The 24,842-nt window shown below is 39.8% G+C and overlaps 1 protein-coding gene across 3 annotated transcripts in view; it reads right to left on the bottom strand.

Annotated features, from left to right (window-relative positions):
* The window catches only part of cdh22 (cadherin 22), a 187,087-nt gene extending 165,870 nt beyond the window's left edge, over positions 1 to 21,217 (bottom strand). Inside the window, exons 1-2 of one of the 3 annotated variants that reach the window (XM_032513322.1) lie at positions 20,956 to 21,217; positions 4,670 to 4,739 (exon numbers count right to left, since the gene is read on the bottom strand). The gene's annotated coding sequence lies outside the window, so the exon portion shown is untranslated. Of the gene's footprint in view, positions 1 to 4,669; positions 4,740 to 6,481; positions 6,707 to 20,955 lie in introns of those variants that run through there. The other 2 variants (XM_032513323.1, XM_032513321.1) reach the window with 2 other exon arrangements.
* Positions 21,218 to 24,842: the final 3,625 nt, after the last annotated feature.

Below are 24,842 nucleotides of genomic sequence, written 5' to 3'. Positions count from 1 at the left end.
CCCCCCCCCCCCCCCCGCTCTCCCCACCACACTGACCATGCATTTCTGTTATTGTCAGAGAGATGGGAGATGATAGACTGAAGCCCAAATCCAGAACTCCCCCCTGTACAAAATCAATTTGAAAAGAATGTACGCACGGTGCATACAGGATTATAGCTGCTGGTGCTACTGATTGAGTGCCACTGGCAATCTTCCCAAAAACTGTTCCAGAAAATACATTCTAAAAAAAAACCTTACACATTTGGCAAGACAGCACAGACAAATAAGGACAAGTTCCCCTGATGACTCAAGTTCTTACTTACTGCCTTGGAAATATAAAGCATAAACAAATTAATATCTTTCTGCATTCATTTTCAAAACATTACATCTGAAATAATGATTTCCCAAGTGCTAAATTGTAAAGGACTAAATAATTAGGACTATCACAGACAATATCGCAACCAAACACACAGCATCCACAGCACACCTGCATGAATTACCACCATGTGCTATTGACTATTGATTGCAATGTCAAATTATGTGGAAACAAGCTAATAGTTATACAATGAGCGAATCCATTTGACTTAAATTAGCAATGATGCAAGATCAAAGAAAACGGTACACATTAATAAGGAGTTTTCAGTGAGAACAGGAGGGGCTGCCCATGGGATGTGTCGAGTTGAAGGAGATAAAGACGCAACCCACAAACTCAACATCTCTGTGGGTAATTACAAGGGACTTCAGGGGCTCTTTGTCTGCGGGAAATGAGTTGTGCGTCATGTACGAACCAAAACAGTCTCTGGATTCATTAGAGTCCATATCTAAACAGGGAATAATAAAGCACTATTAGTGTAGTTGTGCCATGGCTAGGCTTTCGCTGATTTTATACAATTACTCAAGGAAAACCAGACATGCACAAACAAGGCAGTAATGACCTGTTACACAAGTTATCAAGGGAAAATGTATCTAAAGGGGGTTTCCTAGTGAGGGTTTTTTTCAGCTCAGTAACAACAAGAGCGGGGAAATAATTCAAAGAAGATGGCCTCTCTTATGATGTTCAGTTTGTTTTTATTTCATGAAGCCATTGACCACTTTACTGTATATCATGCATATATGTTTGCAATTGTGCACAGACATGTTTTTTAATATTTGGGTCACACAGGATATTTGTGCAAGCAAGACTTGCGAGACTTTCTCTGACAGCACTGAAGGTGATTTCATATCATACTAATGCTGGTGTATACAAGGCAATCAGGCCCTTGTTTGGTATTTAGAACTTGGCTTCAATACAGTGTCACCTTCTGGCTCAGGGGCTGAATGGAGCCTTACTACTAACTCCCCTGCATAGCAATGACAGAGAGGACACCAGTGAGGTCTTGTAGATTGCCGTTACATAATTGTAACATCCATTCTGAAGGCTTACTGATCGTTCAGTGTAGTCGCTGAAAACACTTCCCCCGAGCTACACCTTTGCATACACATACGATCTTTAACCCTCCCCACATTTCATTTGCTGTGTATAATATTTATAGACAACAGTTTTATCCAAGTTTGACTGAGATTGAGATCTTTGATTCAGACAAAAAAGACAGAAGGTTAATTTAAAGCCACACTAGTGCATGAATGAATCTACTGTCTCTGCACAGTGAACATTAAGCGTTTCAGAGGGTAGCAAAATAGAAAATCTAAACATTCAGTGGATTACTCTGTTGAAATTTAAAGTCAAAGTTTATGTTTTACTTGTATTACTTATAAAAGAAGTTGTTGTGCAAGGTGATCCACAAAGAAAAGCTTGTGTATTGCAATACAAAAAACAGTATGTGGCTTTATGACCCTTATAGTGACTATAAGAGAATATAAAAGAAGAAGAGCAGTGATGACGAAAGAAATAAAAAAGGAAGAACCAGCTTACCAAAGCACAGGAAAGAGGTTGTTGTAACAGCTACTGTGCTGACAGCTTTCAAGCAAGAGACACTGGAGTAAAAAGAGAGGCCATTCCCTTTCTTCCTCTTCACCCTTCTTTCCTTTCCTTTCTGATCTGAACCTCACCATCAACCCCACTACTCCCCTCCACCTTCCCCACCTTTACCTGAGCCTCACATTTCCCAAGGGGTGTTAAACTCACTGCCACTGTTTGATTTAGGCAGGTCGGGTGTCAGTGTTCACTACAAGCCAATGGTGAACCATGAATAATGGATCTGCCACAGGTCTGAGTCCCCATGGGACTCCCAGCTGCCCCCTCCCCTCACTCCTACTGTGACTGGAATAGTCAATGTCCCATTAACAACCAATGATTCATAACGATTCTCACTGCCAGTGCACGGAAACAGGAAATGTGAAAGAGAGATTGCTGATGGGAGGCAGATGGTGGAGCCTGATATATGCATTTTACTTGTTGTTTGCATTCTTAAAAAAACTATCAGAGAATTACTAAAAAAATATCCACTTTAAGGCCATTAGTCATATGGCCTTGGTGAAGGAGACAAGGAAGCAAATTTTTTCTCACTCGTGGTAATAATCTGGGCAATGGACTTCAAAGAATACGCAACAGCTTTTTAAGATTTTTCATGTACATGTGTTATGATGGTTGCTTGAAGGATTTCAAGACTTCTAGCTTCACTGTTATCCAGGTCATAAATCTTAAAGTCCTACCTTAAGCTTCAAAAGTCCCTGTAGCTTGTTTATATAATCTTTTGTTGATCCTGTCCCTCAAAGTTCTGCAGTAAGGAACAAATGTGTGAGGGCTCTGCATTTACAGTGCAATGTAAGCGAGTTTTATGATTCATGTTGAATGACCCTGATAAAAACATACTTGAAGAAAAAGTAAGAGTGTGTTCTACAAAAACATGTTGATATTGTCAATTGATGTGCAAATTATTGCTCTTTTAATTCTCAGAGAATGAATGTAATTAAGTGTTAGTGCATGATGGAGTGTGGAGTATGCCATGTCTCTGTATACAATAGTGGAATTAACATATTCCCATGCAACTCGTGTTACAGCAGCAGCCATAATCAGCCAAGATCATACGAAGATCATATTAGTGTGAATGTGTTTGTGTGAATGTTTGATATAAACACATATTTGCAAGGCACTCATTATTTGATGTAGGTTGTGTCACTCTGTTTGGGGTTAACAATAATTTAAAAACAGTACTTTGAATCGAAAGGGTTTGGAAAAGAGATAAGATACAGTATGTCAATGGGTTATCAGATACACTGCAGTAAAATTAAATGATAAATACAACAATGCAAGGCTACACAGTATATTCCAGCGCTTATAAATAGTGCCATATAAGTCAGTCACATAGTAAACAGTGATAAAGATGTACCACTAGAATGACATCATACTGCAATAACACTTCCACTTGAACCCAACAGATTATCTTCAGAAGCAACATGATCAATTTCATCACCGACAGGGATATTTACTAAGGTGATTGGAAAGGAACTTATACTAATCTGCTGCAACTATAGCAGCCTGCATGTGACATTACATTGCACTCTCATTTAACCTTCCACTCCCTTACTCTCTTTTTCATCAGTCCAAATCTGCCCCTTCCACCTCTTAAATGAACCAGGGGATAGTTCTTCCATCACACTTCCTTTTCTCCATACTCCAAAATTGAAGGAGCAGAAATCCATTTTTCTAATTTCTAGAGAGTTAAGATGATTTTAACCATCTGTTGTGGTGAGCCGCTAGTTTTAATATCTGTTACATGTTTATCTTTTCAGGGGCTTCAGTACAATTCAATTAGTGAAGCCCAGGGTGTGAGGACAGAAGACAGAAAGGCTGGCAAAATGTGTCCATGGGAATGCACGTTCCCACACACACACACACGAAGGAGCAGGTCACAGAGCCTACCCGTACTATCATCAGTGCATTATTACAACCACAAACAAACACAAATAACAACAAGTTATTCTGGGGTTCTATCTTGCTAGTAATGGTGAGCATATTCAAAGGACTATGACAGGTGCATTCACTGTTGTCATTCAGACTGACAAATCAGTCCCTGTGGACTCTAAAGCCTTTCAGCCATCACAAAGACCCAGACCCCCCCCCCCCCCCCCCCCCACACACACACACACACACACAGAGGGTTTCTTTGTTTTTGCATCAAACACTCTCACAAACACACACACAAACACACATACAGAGTCGAGAATCCATTACTGAAACCTTATATAAAGCCTACAATGCCACATAATCCCCCAATACGTATGCAGGTAAGACAGCAAATACTCACATAGCTGGAATCTGTCTGTCAAATGGCATCCCCACTAGTTACAGTGCAATGGAAGAGTTTGTGGGATAATGGGCATAAATGATGCTTTTTCATTCAGTTTTGAGCTTGGGAATAGGTGGCCAATACAATTTTGAATTTAGTTGATTCAAGAGGGGGGGGGGGGGGGGGGTTTCACTTCCAGTTCATATAAGTTGTAAACCCAAAGAGCATAGGTTTTTCTGTTAGGCCAAAGGCCCAGTATACAACATTTCATTGAAAGGCATCTTATGTTTCCCAATTACCATTGCAAAGCTGGTACAGGAGGAGTCAACAGCATACTTAAAAAACACATACATGGCACAAACATGGTAGCACAACATAGAGGGAGCTCAGAGTCAAAATCAATTCCTCTAATACAAATTACAAGTGAAGGTGTGCGGTCTGCTTTCAATAACTGTACTTACAGATGGGAATCAGCATTGACAGTCAAGTGCTTTGTTCAATCATGATCAGATGAGCAAGGAGCTTAGGAGCCTAGGAGGAGAAGATTCAGCAGGGATATGTGTTAGCTCTGCTTTTCTAAACGCTTAACAAATGAAAACAAATTAGCTGGTTGCAAAACCCATTTACCATGTTTTGCTAATAAAATGCCTTGTAAATATTATAGCAGTATGGCTGAATTGTTAAAAAGTCTGATGGATGAACAGCAAACTGAATGGTTGGAAAGACTTAATACACATAGATGAAAAAGTGGTCTGGGCAACTACTAGACTGATGGGCTGGTTTGTAATCTCACCTTTCTTGTCCTACCTCTTTAAGGTCTTTATTGGCTGGAGAAGCAAACTGAATGGTTCAAAAACTGACTGGCTGGGTTAAAAATCTGCTACCGTAAGATTGTGGGGCATGCTAAACTACAAACTGTCATGATAAATGATGGCCATACATGTTTTAGTGCCAAATGTTCTTATCAATACAAGCTAAAGGAGGTCTGAGCATAAATGCCCTGTTTATCAGTTCTATTACAGGCCTTCCAGAGGCATCAAGCGAGGGCAATAAATACACAGGTACTGTAGAGTTACAGTGCAATACCTCATCTCACTTGATAGATCTCTAATAAACAGTGCATCCCTCACAAAAAAGAATGATGCTATCTATTTCAATGTCTTCTCGAGTACAATGTCTCACATACCAAAGAAATCACCACAAGAGCCCGACGCCGCTGCAAAAACATCATTTACACCTCTTTATGTCCTCTTCTGTTATATTTAACATGCATGTGTTTTAAATGGCAAGTCTCTACCTACATTTGCAAGTGATGAATTACATGAATAATTAAAGGGAAAATGAAAAAGAGCAATGTAAAATGAAATATTTATTAGGGATTTTTTTTTACTGGAAACAGATTAAATATTAGCAATTATGTAGCCCACTGCATGTGATGAAACTGTAGTGGTAAGTCAACATTGCTTAATTCAAACAAAACATTATAGCAAATAAGTAATTTAAAGATAGCAACGGATACTGATTCAATAATTAATTCATTATAGTGGCAAACTAAACATTTTGACTGAGACATTGACTTCTGAGGCTGTAACAACAACTTATTACACACCTTTTAAACAACTATATGTACAATTTCATATTTTGTTTAAGGTAAAACTGTCTTTATGAAAATATGTCTCCACCAATAATCCAAACATGGTTGCACCACAGGCAAAAAAAAGAAGATTAATTGTAATGTGCAAACATGCAACATGCAAAAATTACTCACTGTCTTAAGAAAACACCCCCATTGGGCTGATAAAGATAGATATTAAGATATTTCTCAAAACCCATCGCACAACAAATATTTGGCTTGAAGTTCAGTTTGTATGATTAAACATGTTTTTATCCCTAACGTTAACGTTCAATTTCTTACATTCCTATATTCTCTCATTAGTTATTGCTTGTTAGCTCGCTAGAAGCAGAAGCTAACATAGCCTATAAACAACATACTGTATGGACACAAACAACCATGATACAACTTAGAATAACTGTACATTGAGGGCTAACTTAATTTACAATAGATAAACAATGCATGCTCTTTGCACAGTAGGCTACTGGTCAGACTCAGAACAACTAACATCCCCAAAATTACCTTGGCCAACAACTAGCTGTTGGCTAGTACGTAGTAGCTACTACGGTTAGCTAACATTACGGTTGCTAGTTTCGTCAACCATATAAACATAGACAGCACTTCTTTTGACACTACTACATTAGATTGGAGAAGAACTTACTCAGCAGGAAACTGCTCTTTTATTCCTGTTGACGCTGGTTGCTTTCTTTGAAATAATCTTTGATTCAGCAGCGCTGACAACTTGTTGCTGACATGAGAGCTAGGAGTGAAGCTGTGTAAAAAAGTGGGGATTGAAATTTCATGTTGTGAGCTTAAGACTGTTATAGCCCACTGCCTGTACTGTGTCTTTTAATATTACAGTATTTTGCCATAGCGAATGTGATTGATGAGCTAGCTAGCCTACTATAAGCTGCTGATCGTAGCTAACTTAGTTAGCAGAGCTTAGTTTGACAGACATGTGATGCTTTCTAAAATTGTTAAGCACGCAAAGCACTGGTTATTGTTAGCTTGCTCGGTGTGCAAGGTTTGGACAACTTGACTTCAAGTTTAAACAGACAATTGGTAGGCTAAGGCTACTTCTCTGTCACTGGGATGCTTATAAAGTACATAAAGATTGTTATATCCCCCCTCAAAATTATGGTACAGGTAAATAACGGTCTGAATCAATATCAGTTATTTAAGTTGATATATAAAAGTACTGTGTGTGTTTGTATCTTTTACAAAAGCCTATGCTGGTGCTTTTTTTATTTAAGAGAAGAAGAAAAAAGCCTTTTAACGGTTTGACTGGCTACTCTTAGGTATAGGCTACAACTGAATCCTGCCAAGGTCTCTCTTTTCTGCTGCTATAAAGAAAAACGTTGCAGATGTATCTACTTTGACATTGAGTGTCATTGTAGGAGTGAATTAGGAGGTACTGAGAAAATAGTTTAGACACTGAGAGCTTAGTGATTGAAAAGAGAGGAGATGATAACGTGAAAAGGACCACTGCAGCGATTAATATCATTTGACGGTAAATCCAGGTTTTCCAATCATAGACGTAGCTTGGAGCAAAAGCGGTGCTGCAACTGGGACGGCTTCACAATCTAGCTCAGAAGTATTGTTTTGTCTCTTGGGTATTATCTTACAGTACAAAGCCCATTATGCCGTAGAAACAAAGATGAGACACAGGCCCTGAACTGTAGCAACTCTAGTGTGCACGCACGTGCACACGCACAAGCACACAAACACACACACACACACACACACAGGTTTAATCTTTAGAAAGATATGTATCATCAGTAAATCCCAGCGTGTCCCCGGATTACTATTTGTGCATGCAGCTGTGCACCATTAAAAACAGATGTGACATCTTTATATCATAAATTCTCTAAGACAGATAATGTGAGTACAGCAAAATCAGCAATGTGTAAACAATACATAAAAAAGGCCAAACGTGTGCACCGCATAACCCATTGAAGCTTGTAATTTCTTGTTGACGTTCAGTGAATTTAGCTGGTACAGTCATCACTGGTGCTGTCGGTGGCACATGCACTTGCTCATTTGGATGGGACCGTGGTCTCCTATAATTTTGGTAAATGAGCACTCATGTTGCAATATAAATACATGCGCTGTGCACAAAATTGCAGATCACACTGCCGTTCTGCAATTAAGATTTAACTGGACCCACTTTAATAAGATTGTGTTAGTTACTCGCTTCTCTAATTTTCAGACAACCACTATCCAGTTCAAGAGGCCTTTGACAATATGACCCCCCCACACACACACACACACACACACACACACACACGTGTTGTTCCCAGTAAGGGAGTATCCCTGCTTAAAATGACAACCACAGCAACTGTTTCAATATATTTCAAATCAGACTACCATAAATCTTTATCTAAAAGCCCAACTTATCTATGTTTTAGAGTCTAGTCAACAATACTCCCCAGCTCAGCCTCAGCTCACTGAAGAGGGAAATTTCCAAACCTTCTTGGCAGATCTGCTTTGTAACCTCACTAACTTTGTTGGCTGAGCCTCTGAGAGATTTAAGGTTTTTGTAGGATTGCAAATCTGGGAAGATACATACTCTTGAGGGTGTCATGCAGTACATGATCCAATCTGATACTGAAATTGTTGTGTTTTTTCCTACTTTCTGGTTTGCTTTTATAGCTTCTAACAATAGAGTGATGCACTGTTTGGATGACCTTGAGTCTCACAATCTCTTTTCAGTTTTCACCCAATTTTATAGTTGCGCGAGAGTAGTCAACCTGCAAAGTTAGCTACCTCAATTATCCAACATCACCCCTGAAATAGTCTTTATTTGGTTAATCATGGCTTGGATTGTTGTTCATAAATGTGTTTTCTTCCATGCTTCCCAGCTGCTCTTAATTATACTATTTTTTCTTATTTGCATATTTTGAGACAAGGTAAGGGAAGACTAAGTACAAGAAAGTAAAAACAAATGCTCCCCAGAGCAGCTATAATGTTGGTGTTTGAACTTCTCTAGCATTATTTCTACAATAAAATGTTAAATGTTCTTTCAATTGAAAATTGGGTTCTTAGCATACTTTTTTTCCCCAAAACTGCAGAAAGTCCCAAAGCAAGTTCTTCTTTGGAGATTAGGAATATAGTAAACAGTCTTACAAACACACAATGAAAGCACACATTCGTTGTTTGCATCTTCCAAAGTTACCCACTTCATCGCCTCTCTTCCTTCTGTTTTTTTCCCATGAACAATAAAATTAGTTTTCTGACTTATTGTCAGTCCATTTTCCTATTTCATGCATGCCTTCTTATACTTTCTCTACATATTGCACTCCTTCCTTTTTCTGCCTGGTAAAAACAATCAACTCAATTATTTATTTATGTCCTTAATAAATGTCAACTAACTACAGAGAGTAAATGTCATTAGAATGGCTGACGAGTGCCACTCTACAAATGTAGGTTTTAAAAGACATGTGCTCTTTGGCTCTAAGGACATAATGAGCTAAAGAAGATAGATGTTAGACTTGTACTTAGCCTTGTTATCAATAAGTCATAACCAAAGTGTGCCTGTTTACATTTTGAGCGTATCTGTTTTACCAAGTGCACACACAAAATTATTGAACTTTATATTTTCAGTTGGGAAAGTCTGAAGGAGGAGGAAAACCTGCAGTGGTTAAATTGAAGCAGAAATTATGAGACAAGCTCTTTCGCCAGGGCTTAAATTGGACAATGGAATAAACCTTAATATGGCATCACTATTACTCAACATGGCACCTCAGTGGTCAGTAAAGCAGACAAATGGTGGTTTAGGAGCAACGCTGAGGCTGTTTGAAATGTTGCAGGTTATTGCATGAGACCAAAAGAACCAAAAGAAAGAAGCACAAACATCATCCATCCATCCATCCATTTTAAAACAGGTTATACTGGAGCCTATCCCAGCATGCATTAGGCTACCAGATAAAGACATGCATACCTACAGGGAACTTCATGGTTTCCTGCGTCTAACCTGGATGTCTTTGGCATGTGGGCAAACTTGTCTTGATGTAAGGCCACATTTCTAACCACTGAGTCACTGTGAACTACAGATCCAGACAAAAGGAGAATTGAAAAATAAATATGAAACAAGGAGACAAAAAGAGACTGAGTGCACAAGAAAAAAAAATATAGATTGTGACAGAGAATACCGAGCCAGACAGATCGTAGACATCACCCAAAGGAAAAAGCTGTGTAATCTGTCCAGTGTTGATATAGAACAGGTAACTATAGACAGAATTTTCAAATGTAGGAGCAGAGCATTTTATCCTAAAACCCTGGACTGAATTAAGGCAAAACTAGTATACAAAAATATCCAATTTCAGTCACCTAAATGCAAAGACTACCAAAATATCCCACATTACACATCAACTTTGATTAATTTAATTTAGGTAATTTTTTATACATTTTCACTGCAGACACCAAACGTTCGGAGCACAATAGAGCATCGGCATACCCTTGAATCAATGATATTTGATTTTTATACAATTTTCTGATTGTTGGCTTCCAAGGGAGCCATAAGGATTATGTCAAAGTTTCACAACTTCTTAACAATACAACTTGTTGTCATAGTGGGTACATGTCTGGGGTTTCATTATGAGGTATTTTGGAGATGATGCTTTTCCTATTAAAAAGAAAAATGAGATTTAACTCAGCATTATCAGCTATTCGTCTGAGATGTTGAGCTGAATGCTTTGTTGTCCAGCACAGATATCTTAATTGATGAATTCCTGACCATAATCTGTGATTTAGCATGAAAACCTATGCAGACTGACCCCTGTATATATTGGCATACTATCACAGTAAGGGTCTATAAATGATCACTCATTTGTTTTAAAATTAAAAGGTATTGAGGACTGTGGAGATTTTTCTTGCATACCTATCTGAATCGCTTTTGCTTTTGAAAGCGCTTTTGCACATCTCTTTTCTATGGCAGGTGAGTCTGAAAAGGCAAGGGTTACCAGCAATATTTGTTAAAGAAGAAATAATCTTACTGAAAATGAAAAGAAGGCACTCAGAGAATTAATCAATGACAAAGAAGTGGATTAAACCTGCTGATACAGGTGGGGGAAACTCTATCCAAGGCAGAAATTATATCCCAACTCTCCAATCAAAAGTTCTACAAACGATTAAAATCTGAGCCAAGTAGCATTTACCAAAAAGAAGTGTGAATCTATTTGGAAAGGGCCAAAGAAAACAGTTGAATCTCGAAATCTCTATTTTTATACATTACTAAAAGTACATACGTCTTTGACTGATCCACCTGGCCGTACTATAGGGGCCAAAAACGACTCTTTACTGGCGCCTTTGTCTGAGTTTGTGGATTTCTTCATAAAATCCCACATACAAACTTTACCAGCATATGTAAAAGATACCACATACTTCGTAAATAAGATCTTACCTCCTACAGATCTACCCAATAAAGTTTTTTTTTAGCAACTTTGGACAGTCTATACACTAACATAGCACACGGTCTGGAAACTTTGGATTTCTATTTAAGAGATTGGGATAATTCCGCCTTTTCACCTGATGAGCTATTGATAGACTTGGCAGCTCTGGTCATGGAAAAAAATACTTAATGTTCAATGGTGTCTATAATGTACTGGCACTAGTATGGGGTCAATATCTACACCTAACTATGCCAATTTATTCATTGGATTTTTTGAAAGAAGTTATGTTATGAATTCTGATAAAAATATACATTTGCGTAGAACATTGAAATGGTACAGATACACAGATGACGTGTTTTGAATTTTTCATGGCTTAGAGGAAGACCTACCGGAATCCCTTACATTCCTGAACAGCTTCAATGACCACCTTACATTTATGATTGGAATACAGCCAAGACAAGGTCCCTTTCTTGGATAAGTGGGTTGTACAAAAAGAGGATATTTCCCCTACTACACTGTATCGCAAAGAAACAGACAAAAACACCCTCCACTTTGCCAGTAGTTTTCATCCCACCATGCTTAAGAGACGCCTCCCCAAAAGTCAATTTTTCTGATTAAGGAGAATTTACAGACGACTACTTGGAGAAAGCTCAGGACAAAAAGGAGAGATTCAAGGCAAGGCTATCCAGCAGAATGGGTTGAAAAGGCCTATATGAAAGCCCTAAAAAAGCCTTGATCAGATCTTCTTAAAAAAACAGAAAAGAGAAGAAATTCTCGTTCACATGCAATACAGCCTATTCTCCACACCCGCATATCGGCATATCTTGAAATCAGACTCCAAACCTTCTGAGGTAATAAAAGATATGTCGCTATCCGTCCATAAGTGCGAAAAAAAACTTAAAAGATCTGCTGGTGTGCAGACTTCTCCAGATACAAGCCGAGAAAAGCCTCACAAAGTCTTCTGAGTCCGTTGCCCACTGGCAATTACCGCTGTGGTAGCAGTCTGCAATGTAACAACATTCACAAGACATTCCACCACCCACACAATAACAAGCTATTGCCAATAAAAAAAAGTGTCATAGCTTGTGCCTCTACACACATAGTGTACATCTTGACATGGCCATGTGGTCTAGTCTATGTAAGTAAAACTACTAGACAGGTAAAACGGCGAATAAGGATTGTGATAACACAAAAGCACAATCCGCAGAAATGACCGGGATTACCCAATAGCGGTACACTTCAAGGATTGTAAACATGATATCTCATCTCTACGTTTTTGTGGTATTGAACATGTAAAGTTGCCACAGAGAGGGGATAACCATGATCTGTAATTAAAAAGACGTGAAGCATACTGGGTTTTCACATTAAAAACACCATCTCCCAAAGGCTCCCCTGCTGGAGCTGCTCTCCCCGCGACCTGATACCAGATAAGCGGACGAAGATAGATGGATGGATGGATGGATCTCCCAAAGGTTTGAATGATGTGTTCAACTTAAATATCACGTTGTAATACATTATATCTTTTATTTACTTTCTTATTTTGGCTTCTTCATACACATATGTATTTGAACTGATCAGATTGTATATTTCTAGTCAGATTTCTAAAATATGTTAATGGTTGTCAATATTCTGACTGTGTTAAAAGAGAACTGACATTACCTATGTGTGTGTTACTCACAGATGGCGATGGAAAGCTTTTAGTGATCAAATGACATCACCTGTGAGCCGATTCTGATTGGTTTAGAGTAGTCAACCCAACTACTTGAGCGCACAATTCAATGTGAAATGTAAATTCAGTATTTTTTGACATTTTTTCCCTTTATTAGATAGTGACAGTGGATAGACAGGAAAGGTGGGAGAGAGATGGGGGCTGACAAAGGGCCGCGGCTCAGACTTAAACCCGGGCCGCTGCAGAGGACTCAGCCTACACGGGGCGCATGCACTTTCTGGGTGAAGTAGAGTTCCCCCCCAATTAAAAGTATGTTATCAAGAAAAATTATTTTAGAGCTTAAATTGGTCAGCCAATCCATGCTAAAGTTTCTAAATTTCTATCCAAGTAGGAAATGTTTTCACAAGGGAAGAAACTTTTGAATGTTTCAGCACGGAGGCTTGCTGTATTACTCTAAATGTGTATGATGTATCTGGGTATGCATGGCCACAGACTTATCTGTGAGCATGTTGGTGTGTGTCTCGGGAATTTTTGAGTGTGTGTAAGCTTACTTTGCCCAGCAAAAGCTAATACCATTAGTAAGACTGTACGACTATCCCCAAGATGTGTTCCCAATGCATAATTCAGCAAACGCATAAAAACTTAAAAGTTTGGATCCTTATTGGTGTTTGTGTTTATGTGTGGTAGTGGGTGGCAGATACTGTATATGCTTTAACTGAAGAAAGGGCAATGCACCAAATCGGGGTTGGGAAGAGGGGGAAGAAAAAGCAGTATGAAGACAACATCGAAGCCCACCTGAGAAAGTGACGCTTTGACCTCTGGGAGGAGATGGCTTTCAACAGAAACCCATCACAAAAAACCTACACAGTGCCACTATAGAGAAGGGGCAACAAAGAAAGGAGAGATCGACCACCATGAGCACTCCTCTAAACTTACACTACCATCACCCGCATCTGTCCCCATTGGAACAGAACCTGTGGATCCAGGATTGGCCTCTCCAGCCACCTGGAGACCTACAAATGACCAGCCCACCAAAAGACTTCAGGTCATCACCGATTGTGATGCCAGTAAGAGGGAAAAGCATTAAGGAGTATTTTTCTAAAACATGCCATACACTCATTCCTTGACAATCATCCATCCCATTCCCACAGAGGAAAATTCCACTGCACAATCAAACTTGGGATTTTTCCATCACATCGTACTTTAAATGGGTTCATTTTCTCATGCCTGAGAGATTTGGTCCAACGTCTCTGTATCACTTTAACCATGATTATTTAAGCACATGTCTTGTCCATTATGCCTCTGCAAGGTGCTAAGAGCATCACATTGGAAAACAACTTAGTTCCACTCCCAAGCAGTCCCTAAAAGAAGCTGTAATAAGAGTTATTACTTTGCCCGGAGGAAGTGATATCCATGCAGATTACAGGCACATTTCTTATAGTGCCACTTAACACAAACCTGCTGTTCTCTGTCGACCCAGATACACAACTGTTATAGATTCAAACAGTGCAGTTAACACAATATTGTGTGTAATATTGTAACTCTATGAGGTCTACATTATGCAAATACCTGTATTAATTATATTGTTACCAATGCTATTTATCATCTCCCATTTTCAAAGCTGAAAGCAAGAAGGGGAACAGCGCTACGATTGCGTTGTCTTTGAAGCAATTTACATGTTTTCTATATTTTGACATTTATACAATTATACTTATTTCACTTTACATCAATTTTACAACTACTATAAATTCCTATTCTTTTTTAAATTGACACATATTAAATATTGTACCCTCTGACTAACCAGACAGAAAATACCACTATGATAAGCAGTGAGCGAGAGATAGAGATAGAGAGATAGAGAGATAGAGAGATAGAGATAGAGAGATAGAGATAGAGATAGAGATAGAGAGATAGAGAGATAGAGAGATAGATAGAGAGATAGATAGATAGATAGATAGATAGATAGATAGGACAAGACAAAGAAAAGTGACTGAAGCCTGTGTTAGCCACTTGCAGGAGCCAACTGTCTGTTGCTTGGCTGCAATTCTGACATGGATTGAAATTTTGAATATATAAATTCTGTATTGATGTCTGCTCATTCATCCATTGTCTTATCCATGTATTCCTACTCAGGGTCACAAGGTGCTGGAGCCTTTCCCAACATAGATTGGACAGAAGGCTGGAAAATACCCAGTTCAGTTGGCAGTTCAGATGGAGATAGACACTCCCTTGCACTTAAATTCCCATCTATGGACATTCTGTAGTCGTTAACCAACCTTACATGCATGAATCTGAACTATAGCAGGTAACTGGGACAGCTGGAGGAAACCCAGAGGTGTGGATTCCTTTTGCTCTGAGCATCAGTTCCAACTATTGAGCCACAATGCTGCACTTGTATGTATGCTTAATGAATTTCAAACATTGGGAAAAATCTGTCACAAAGGCAAACATCTGGAATTTATGCCTGCCACCGTTTCTTCTTAAAAGACAATTAAGCTTTAAACTTACTGAACCAGATTAACTAATTAAAAAGATTTATTTCAATAATTAAGTGTTTCATGGTCTACTTTGGAAGCCAACTAGACTACAAAGAGAGATGTCTTTTCTATCATGGTGTACCTACGTCCCTCTGTAGGTCTTTGAAACCGTTAGCCCATCATAAATACCATTTCAGGGACACTGATTGTCAATGAGCATCTTTAGTCTGTAAATATGCCATCTCATACTGGCAGCAGATAATCGGATATGAGAAAAGAGCTGAAAAAACATGAACTTCCCCTGTGAAACTGAATGAAAGTCACATTTACTGGCATTACAGTCCCTTGCCAAGCAGAGGATACAATTGCAAGTTGCATGCATAAATCTGAGAAATGCAAACAAAACAATATGATAATAACTAATTCTTCTTCACATCACCTCTAAGCCTTTGTTCACTTTAATCTCTTGCATACAAAAAAAATCCCCTCACGTCTGTGTGCAAATGTGTGCATATGTGCATAAAAATGTTTGTGTGGTGAAACTCTGCACTTGTGTGACTCAATACACATCAAATATTTCAGCCTAAAAATGTGGATGACTTTCCCTACCTTGGCAGCCTTTATCCTTCCAAAGCCGACACTGATGCAGAAATACACCACCGCATAAGCTCTGCCAGAAGGGTTATGCCAGACTCCGAGGAAGAGTCTTTGTGAACTGTGACATCCAGGTGAAGAACTGCCAGTTTACAAAGCAGTTGTTCATCCCACTCCAGCGGAAGAGGCAAAAACTAAGACCAGCAGACCAGCTACAGAAGGCAGATTGACTACCTGGAACCCATTACCAGAGATGGAATCCTGTCTCCGGGAAATCATGCACGTTGACTCAGGAACAAAGAACAGCACACCAGGAGAACTGAACATGAAATACCTTTCTTCAAACATCAACAGCGTGCCGTACATTGAGTGCAATATGTTTATCCTTGCATTCACAATGACATGCTGTGTCCCAAATCAAATCTTAGTATTCCGGGCTAAAAGGATGCAAATACCATTCTAACAATGAAAATTTTAAAAATTTAAATCCAGATGCTATCCAGAGACTGAATGTCAATTTTTATTTTTTCCCATTTCTGTGTAGTACGGTTAATATGCAAAAAAACATGTATCCCAACAATTGCATTAGTCTGCCTAAAGGTATCCACTTCAATTCACTGCCCAACGATCCTTTAATTGACTGTACATTTGAAAGCATGGTTTCAGATTTTCTTTGAACTCTCCATTCAGTAGTGCATTTTTGGCTTCACATGGCTGAATAGACCGATCCCATATCATCATAGCATTATAACAGGACAGACGGACTCAGCAGCTGAGTCTTGTTGTTGTCCATTTTTCTCCTCTTGTTGCTTAGTTCTTTGTTGTTAGGTGGTAAATCAAAGTTTAATGCTCCTTGTAATATTTCAGGGGATTAAGGTTAGTTCCTTTCCTCAGTTCCTTTGGTTTGAATAAACAATTACAACTCTTTAGCTGCTTTCAAAAGTAAATACAAAATTATATGTGGTTTGCATTTGATGTCAACACGGTTATGTTTGAATGTCTAAATGAACTGACAAATAACAATAACACTGTTGATACTGATAGCAATCTGATGTCTGTACCCAAAATATGAAGCCAGAGCAGGCAGGCGATTAGCTTAGCTTAAATGACTGGAAACAGCAGCAAGACCAAACCAAATTAAAAAAGAATCAGCCAGCACCTCTAAATTTGTATTCCAAGTCCTACGTCATACTACAAGTCCTTTCAAACCACTGTCAGCTTTTTTTTTATGTCTGTTTGTGTGCAAATCAAAACAAATGACATTTTTCCCCTGCTTCCATTTTTTTTATGCTAGGCCAAGCTAAGCTTCATGCCTGGTGGCTGAAGCTTCATATTTAGCGTAACACTGCTGCGACAGTAGCATAAAAAAAATTTATTGGTAGATTCATCACAAGCAAAAGTAGCAAAACAACTAGCTGAGTTTTCTCAGCAAAGCCACAGTCCTATAAAATAGTTGGATCAAAGTGTTGCCTGTAACCCTCTCCTTCAAATTAGGTGCAACCAAGACTGGCAAATTTAGCATGGAGCCTGTCCACAGCTCCAGCTCTCTATCTCCTCCTACCTGGCGATTCCACAACAGAGCTCAAGAGTTAATATGGTTGATGCAGTCCCTGCCCGGAGGGAGTAATGAAGTGACTAAAGGCTGACCGGCCCTGACCGGCGACAAGACAGTGAGCAGTCGGGAGTGTGACTGAGAGAGAGAGAGAGAGAGAGAGAGAGAGAGAGAGAGAGAGAGAGAGAGAGAGAGAGAGAGAGAGAGAGAGAGAGAGAGAGAGAGAGAGAGAGAGAGAGAGAGAGAGAGAGAGAGAGAGAGAGAGAGAGAGAGAGAGACAGTATTCTGAGCTGGCTGCGAATGAACCAGGCACCTAAAAACAGGTCCAGATCAATTAGTTGGCCTAATCGGTCCCCTCTCAGTTAGCCATAAACATCACCTGGCTTACCCCTTTAACTGTCATTTTTACTGCCCATCTATCTCTTTCATCTATCAGTGTCTCAATCTCTCCTTTTCTCTTTCTCACTCTCTCTGCCCTTTTTCCGTGCTCTCTTTCTCTCCCCCTATGTCTGTCCGAGCCATCTCTCCTTTACACACCACATTTATGCCTCAGCTTGGTAAACGGTAATCAATGTCTCACAACTGTAGACTGCTTCATCTAAACGATTTTTCAGGAGGGCTGTGTACGCTTTGTGCGTGTGTGTGTGTGTATGTGTGTGTGTGTGTGAGACACAGAGAAAGAGACAAAGGGACAGAGCGAGAAATAGAACTTTTACTGTATGCACACACATCAGTATTAAAGTTTTGCACGTGATTGTGTGTGTATCTATAAATTGTGTGGGTCTGTGTGTGTTGTAAATGTGTAAAAATGCCTGCCTGGATCTGGCACTGACTCTCAAAGCCCACAGTAATGCATTCACTTCTGGTACATAAATCACAATCAGCCCGTTCTGCCATCTGGGTTACTGCTACATGGCCCTTGTAATGTACACCCTGGTTAGACCACCGGCTGAATAAATTCGTCCAGGATACAAAGCAGGTATGTTTCTGGAAAGGACAGTGAGGTAGCTAATGTATGCCTTTTTTCCGTGCCCATTATAAAATAGATTCTGTATCACCTAACAGTTAACAGATGTGTATTTTGTGTGCGTGCATATCTGCCAATCAGCTGATCTTAAATTAGTTTTATAGAGCCTTGTAAAAAAAATGCATTGCCTCCTGTGATTTTCATCAACATAGGTTTAGTAAATAAAGAAAACACGGCAGCAAAAGTCTGCAACCCCACACTTTGAGGCATTTGCACAATAGCAGAGCCATTTGGTTCAGCATGGCAGAAATCTAGAAACTCTAAAATTGTAAATGGTTCAGGGAGGTTCTGTTTCTTGAGAATATGAATAAAAAAATCAAGAACAACAACATGCTTGGCGAGAATTAACTTTAAAGCATGAATTTTCTTTTTCATCTGCCTTAAGCTTTGCTGATCTCTACACCAACCAATTTTCTTTCTATATTTTAACCTGCAAAAATCTATTTTCCAAACACATGGTCAATACAGGGCATGGTCCTCAGCCAGAGGTCCTGCCTCTTTGATGGATTCCTGTACAGATCAGCATCTAATTGGAAAATTAAAGTAATTGATTGGCTTTGGGGACTAGAGGCATTCCTCTTAATTTCCCAAACACCAATTATCTCAGGATAAATGATAAACTGAGGGAAGCGGGCAGTCTCGCAAACACAGTTCCCCATGTACAAACTTACACACACACAAACACACGCAAGCGCGCACGCACGCACACACGTCAAGAACACAGACACCCTGAAGGAGTAAACTTCAGCATTTTTAACCTCAGCGAAGGTCACTCAGTAATATCCAAGCTTAAAGTGTACTGTAACCCCACAGTCACAAATCATATTCTGAGATATGAAGCGCCGACAAGTCCTACTGTTGGAAATAGGTTGTATTTCATCCAGATATCCCAGAGATGAAGTGCCTGCCTCCCTACAAAACAAATATTAAGTTGGGAAGGAATGAGTTGGATCAATCTTGTACTTGTGATGTATGTATGGCAGTACAGTGTCTTTGAGACTGCAGAAAGCTACATGACAACACGAGGAAGCTTTTGTCTCTAATGGGCTACTATTTTTCTGTCTCTCAAGACGGACTGTCTTATGAGTTGAACAAACGACGTGGAATTAAATTGAAATGTCATGTATACAAATAATGTGGGTAGTTTCTTTATATAAATCAACTTAAAAGAGGCAACAAATCACAATGAAATGTGTGTCGAGAAGCAGAGAAGCAGAATTCAAAAAACACAGTAACAGAAAAGCATGTTGCACAGCATTTGGATCATGTCTAGCAAAATGTGTGAAATAAACAGGTAATAAACTGCTGTTGATGCTAATTAGATTTGTGAAGATCCATCAGATGCACGTAGAGATAAAAAATGATTAAAATAAAAAACGTAAATGGCTTCACCTTAAAGATTTAATTAAAAGAACTGGTGATGATATGTGCACATAATTGATAAACATAAGAGAGAGAACCGACCGTTATTATTCTCTGTATCAAGACTTTAAATGTGTTCATGCAGAACATCAGAATTATCATAAAGCCGGGTATGAATTCAATGTATTGTGAATGTATAATATTTATGTGTTGATGGTAGTTCGCTTGCAAGTCTGCATTTAGTCATTCACCAGCATGGTTTTAGTGCACAGTGGCACACATCCAACTTCCCTAAATGCATCCTGTTGGCGCATCAAGTGGCTGCGGTCCTCGGAAAGGGATCCCACTGTGCAGGAGGTATGTACAGTGTCAAAAGACATCCTTTCCATTTGGTCTACAGTGTTGTTGTTACAATTTGGCTGACCTGCTTATTTACACATATGTATACTATTAATTGCAGGTAGCTGCACATTCTCAACACGGGAGTGTTACAGTTTCCACAGCCATGCCACATGAAATGCATACGCTCACTATACTGCTGCTGCCCAATCTTAACCCTGTGGATTTCTCAGATACGTTGCTATACAAGAAACGCATGCGATACAATTATCATTGCGCGGTCATATCGCAGCTTGTATAATCGGCCGGACACCATTTCCTACTTCATCGTAACCTGAAAATCGTTCAAAATAAGCCCGTGTACTGTCAAAATCATTTAACAGGATCGGAATCAAGACCTCCTGCGCAGCGCTCATTACCGACTGCACTAATTGTGTTACAAGTGGCAACAAGTTAGGCGGTGATGTTCAGCCTTGAAGTGAAGATTAAAAAAGGTTCAAGGAAATGCAAAAGCCCCCATTCTGCCACATACACGCACGCACAAAATAAAGCCCAAATCACTGTGTATGCATTTGTGCAATTTCCCTCTATTGCAGGGCGCACAAAACTCCTACAGTGCAATGTCGAAAGACAGTACGCAAGTCCGGAGGAGTTGTATGTTACAAGACCAAGCCACGGCACTGCGAACTTTCCTATTAAATTCAAAACACCCACTAAAGTCCTACCTTTGTTATCCGGCGTCGGAAACAAATATCTTTGCCTTGACAAGTTGCAGTAAGATGCGATGACGGCAATTCAACTTGCCGCTTCCTCCCGGAATGAAAAGTGTACGATCCTCTGTGTGATAAAAAAAAAAAAATCAGAGGGAGAGACGCTCTGTGCGCCCTTGTCTGCCACCGCGCTGCGCGTCTGGAGTCTCCGTTCCGAGAAGCGCAGGGAGAGGGACGGCCAAGGCGTCCTCGGCACGGAGCGGCACGGTGTGGAAAGCCCCTGGTGGTGATGGAGGGAATCTACAAATTAAGAGGTGGAGAAGAGAGAGAGAGAGAGAGAGAGAGAGAGAGAGAGAGAGAGAGTATTCTGAGCTGGCTGCGAATGAAGTAGAAGCGAAGAGAATGTAGTATATTGATCAACGGAGCCACCATAAAAAGTGATGGAGAAGCATTTTTATTTCAACCTTATTCTCTAAATACATGACTTCACCTTAGACTACACCCTTGTGCTTTTGACACAATTGTATCAGCATGTGTATTTGTGAATTATTATAACCTATACAGTTGCAGTCACACTAACATGTGTTTTACATTTGTTTGTGTATCCTGAAAAACAAACAAAAAGCAGAGTGCTGAAACCCAGCTTGAATCCGTAACATTCAGAGCTGAAAGGCATTTACGACTTGGGTAAGGTTGCCACAGTTCTTTGTCGACCTTGTTTTCAAACATGATATGTATATATGTGTTATTCTCTTGCAAGGATTGTAACGTTTTATTTATTTTCTGTGCAGTGTTGTACATTGCAAGGAGTTAGGGGCCAGCTGCAGTAAAGAATTTCTCAATTTTCTCAATAGACAACAGAAAGAGGAAATGAAGAAATGCTTGAGCACAATGGATTTGTGATGAAGTCCAGAGGTGGTATTCAGATTCAGATGCATTTTCTTTGAACAAGACGAAAATGTCAAGCATGTCCATTTCCCCTGAAGTGATGTACCTGTTGTGTGTGTGTGTGTGTGTGTGTGTGTGTGTGTGTGTGTGTGTGTGTGTGTGTGTGTGTGTGTTTGTATTAAGAAAGAGAAATATGCTCAGATGGACAAGGGAAAAACATGTGTGAGAGAGAGCAAGAGAGCGAATGATAAAAGAGAAGGAGACATTTCTGCTGTAGATTACCCACCATCGCAACCAGCCGGAGTCTCTCGTAGGCTCAGTTGGCGAGGTTAGAAAGGTTAGAAAGGTTAGGACTGTTAGGGAGCTGATGTACCAACAAGGATTTTTAAAGCTGAGGCTGTTCACAGAGAGGTGCTGAACAGAGAAATCCCGAGGAGGCGGGGTGGGGCTGGGGTGAGTCAGAGGGTGAGAGAAAAAGAGAGAAAGAAACAGGTTATATTTATTCTCCTGTTAATCCCTAGTAAAGACTTCATGACTGGCTGGCTGCAGCAGATTATGTGAAAAAAATGTATGGAATTTTGTTGCATTTTGGGAACTGACATAACGTCCAATGTGTTGCTAATGGATGGCCAGTATTATCTTATGACCACTTTTGTTGTTGTTAATGCATTTTGTCTGTGTTTGGCATGTGCTGGATTTGAAATTGATTTCCTTGATATGGTAAATTGATTATTTTCTCAGTGACGCTCGGTCTCTGATGGTCCTGAAATTGAAGCACAGATGATGATTTGTGCCTCAAGTTGGTTTAAAGACATACGGTGTTGATTTGAGCTTTTCTAGTTAATGATTCTGCTAATTGGCCTTTAAGCTGATATCCTTTTCTACATTTCCCTTCAGAGTTACTGTTCATTTCTGTCAGGTGTTCAAATTAATTTATCAACATTAAGATTGGTTTTCACACGGTTAACCATAGCTGAGACACAGTTTGTTTGAAAATCAAATTGTCCCACAATTTGAAACTCAGTAAAAGGTACATACACATGTATTTAAGCAAAAGGTTTTGTCTTGTAATCATCTTTTTTTTCCCCATCGAAGCTCAACCTTTGCATTATGCTTCAGTGTACTTGCTGTCCCAGGTCATTTCAAATAGCCGGCTCCCGGGGATGGAAGTGCTGACTAAGGGCATGCCTCTTGAATATTACATTTTTCCTCAGCAGCGAGGTGTTGAAACACTGCCCGTGCCTATCGCTCAAGCCCGTAATGGGAACCGGAGACCAGCAGCTACAAACATAAATATCTGTGGATATAGTACTGTAAGACACAACTAGCAGAAGATCAATACAGAGCTGAGAGAGAGAGAGAGAGAGGCGAGGAACCATTGGTAAAATGTCCAGAGGTGGTACGGTTAGTGTTACCGGGATTCTCCACCAGTACAATACTCTATCCCCCATGTGGAAAGGATTTTAAAGGAAGGTACTATTCAAAGGTTACTGAAGCAATCTATTTTTTTTTCCCCAATAAAGAGATGTTTCTGCCACACTTGCTCCTGTGGATTACAGCCATCTGCTCTTATGATTCTCTCCATGCTCACACTTCCAACATTGCTTTTGCCCAGTTCTAAAAGCCAATAGCCTACTAGGTCACAACCACTTCAGAGAGACCAAATTGCTTTATATATCTTCTGTATTTGGAGGAAAACAGCTGGTTTAAAACACCTCTTGTTCATAGCCCTGCAATATAAATCAACTTGGCATGATTACATGTAAAGCACAGAGCAGCTACTTGCAACATTCCAACTGTCAGATTGTGTTACAACGGCAGGATCAGTCAGTTGAAAACGCTGTGAGCAGCGGTTTATGGCCATTGCCAAATATTCCTCGATTTTAAAATGGAAGCCTGTAGAGAGCTGCGTCAGAGATGATTTCAAATCAGTACCATGAATAGCTCCTCAATTCCAAACAGCAGACTGAGGGAGAGAGCTGCGTCATAGCTGATTTGGGATCAGCACCATGGACAACTTCTTGTTTTAAAATGGAAGACTGGTTAAAGCTACATTGTGTAAGGTCTGTGTTGCCCGTTCACAAACATTTTTTCCTTTTTTGTGAATATTGACCACCACCATCAATTTCAGGTATTCCTATTGGCTTGATCTTTTACATTTGCGCTTGCATGAACTGGGGTAGACTCTCCTTAATCATGCGCCATCTTGATAATACGTTGGCTGGTAAGGGACAGGCTATACTGCTCCAACTTTCGTGTTTTCGACTGACAGCTGCAGCTATGGGTATCGTTGCTTCCCAGTCCTGGCAATTTTGAAGAAGGAAACACGGAGGACTGTACATAGTCAAAATCCAAATTTCAGGAAAAGGAGTTAAGAGAATTCTTTTTTGCCCGGAAAAGAAAATGGATATTGAAAAGAGCAAGAGACTGGTGTCATCAGAAGAAAAAAGTGAACATTGGAGTTGCTTTGGACACACACACCACATCCCAACTTGATAATTGTCCTCAGCATGCACTCAAACAACCACGGCTGATAGACGGCCTTTTGCACGCTTTCGCTTTTTGAAGCGTGACGGCTACCGCAGCTGCAATATGTATTTTGAACTGCGTGGCGAGAGAGTTGATTGCAATATATGATCTCAACGCTAGGTGGGAGAGATTCTTACACAATGAAGCTAAAAGCTTATGTATAATCAACAGCATGGGAAAGTAATTCTGAAATGGAAAACTGAGGTAGACAGTTGCTTCAAAGCTGATCCCAAATCAGCACCACGGGCAACTCCTCATTCCAGTACCACAGAGAGAATGTCTGCTGTAAAGCTGATCCCAAATCAGCACCATGGACAACTTCTCATTCCCTTACCACAGAGTCTGCTGTAAAGCTGATCCCAAATCAGCACCATGGACAACTCCTCATTCCCTTACCACAGAGAGAGTCTGCTTTAAAGCTGATCCCAAGTCAGCACCATGGACAACTCCTCAATCCCTTACCACAGAGTGAGTGTTTGCTGCAA

This window comes from Etheostoma spectabile, chromosome 4 (assembly GCF_008692095.1).
Source record: "Etheostoma spectabile isolate EspeVRDwgs_2016 chromosome 4, UIUC_Espe_1.0, whole genome shotgun sequence".
NCBI lineage: Eukaryota > Metazoa > Chordata > Actinopteri > Perciformes > Percidae > Etheostoma > Etheostoma spectabile.
The sequence above is the reverse complement of the archived record's forward strand: the minus strand, read 5'-3'. Positions and strand labels throughout refer to the sequence as shown.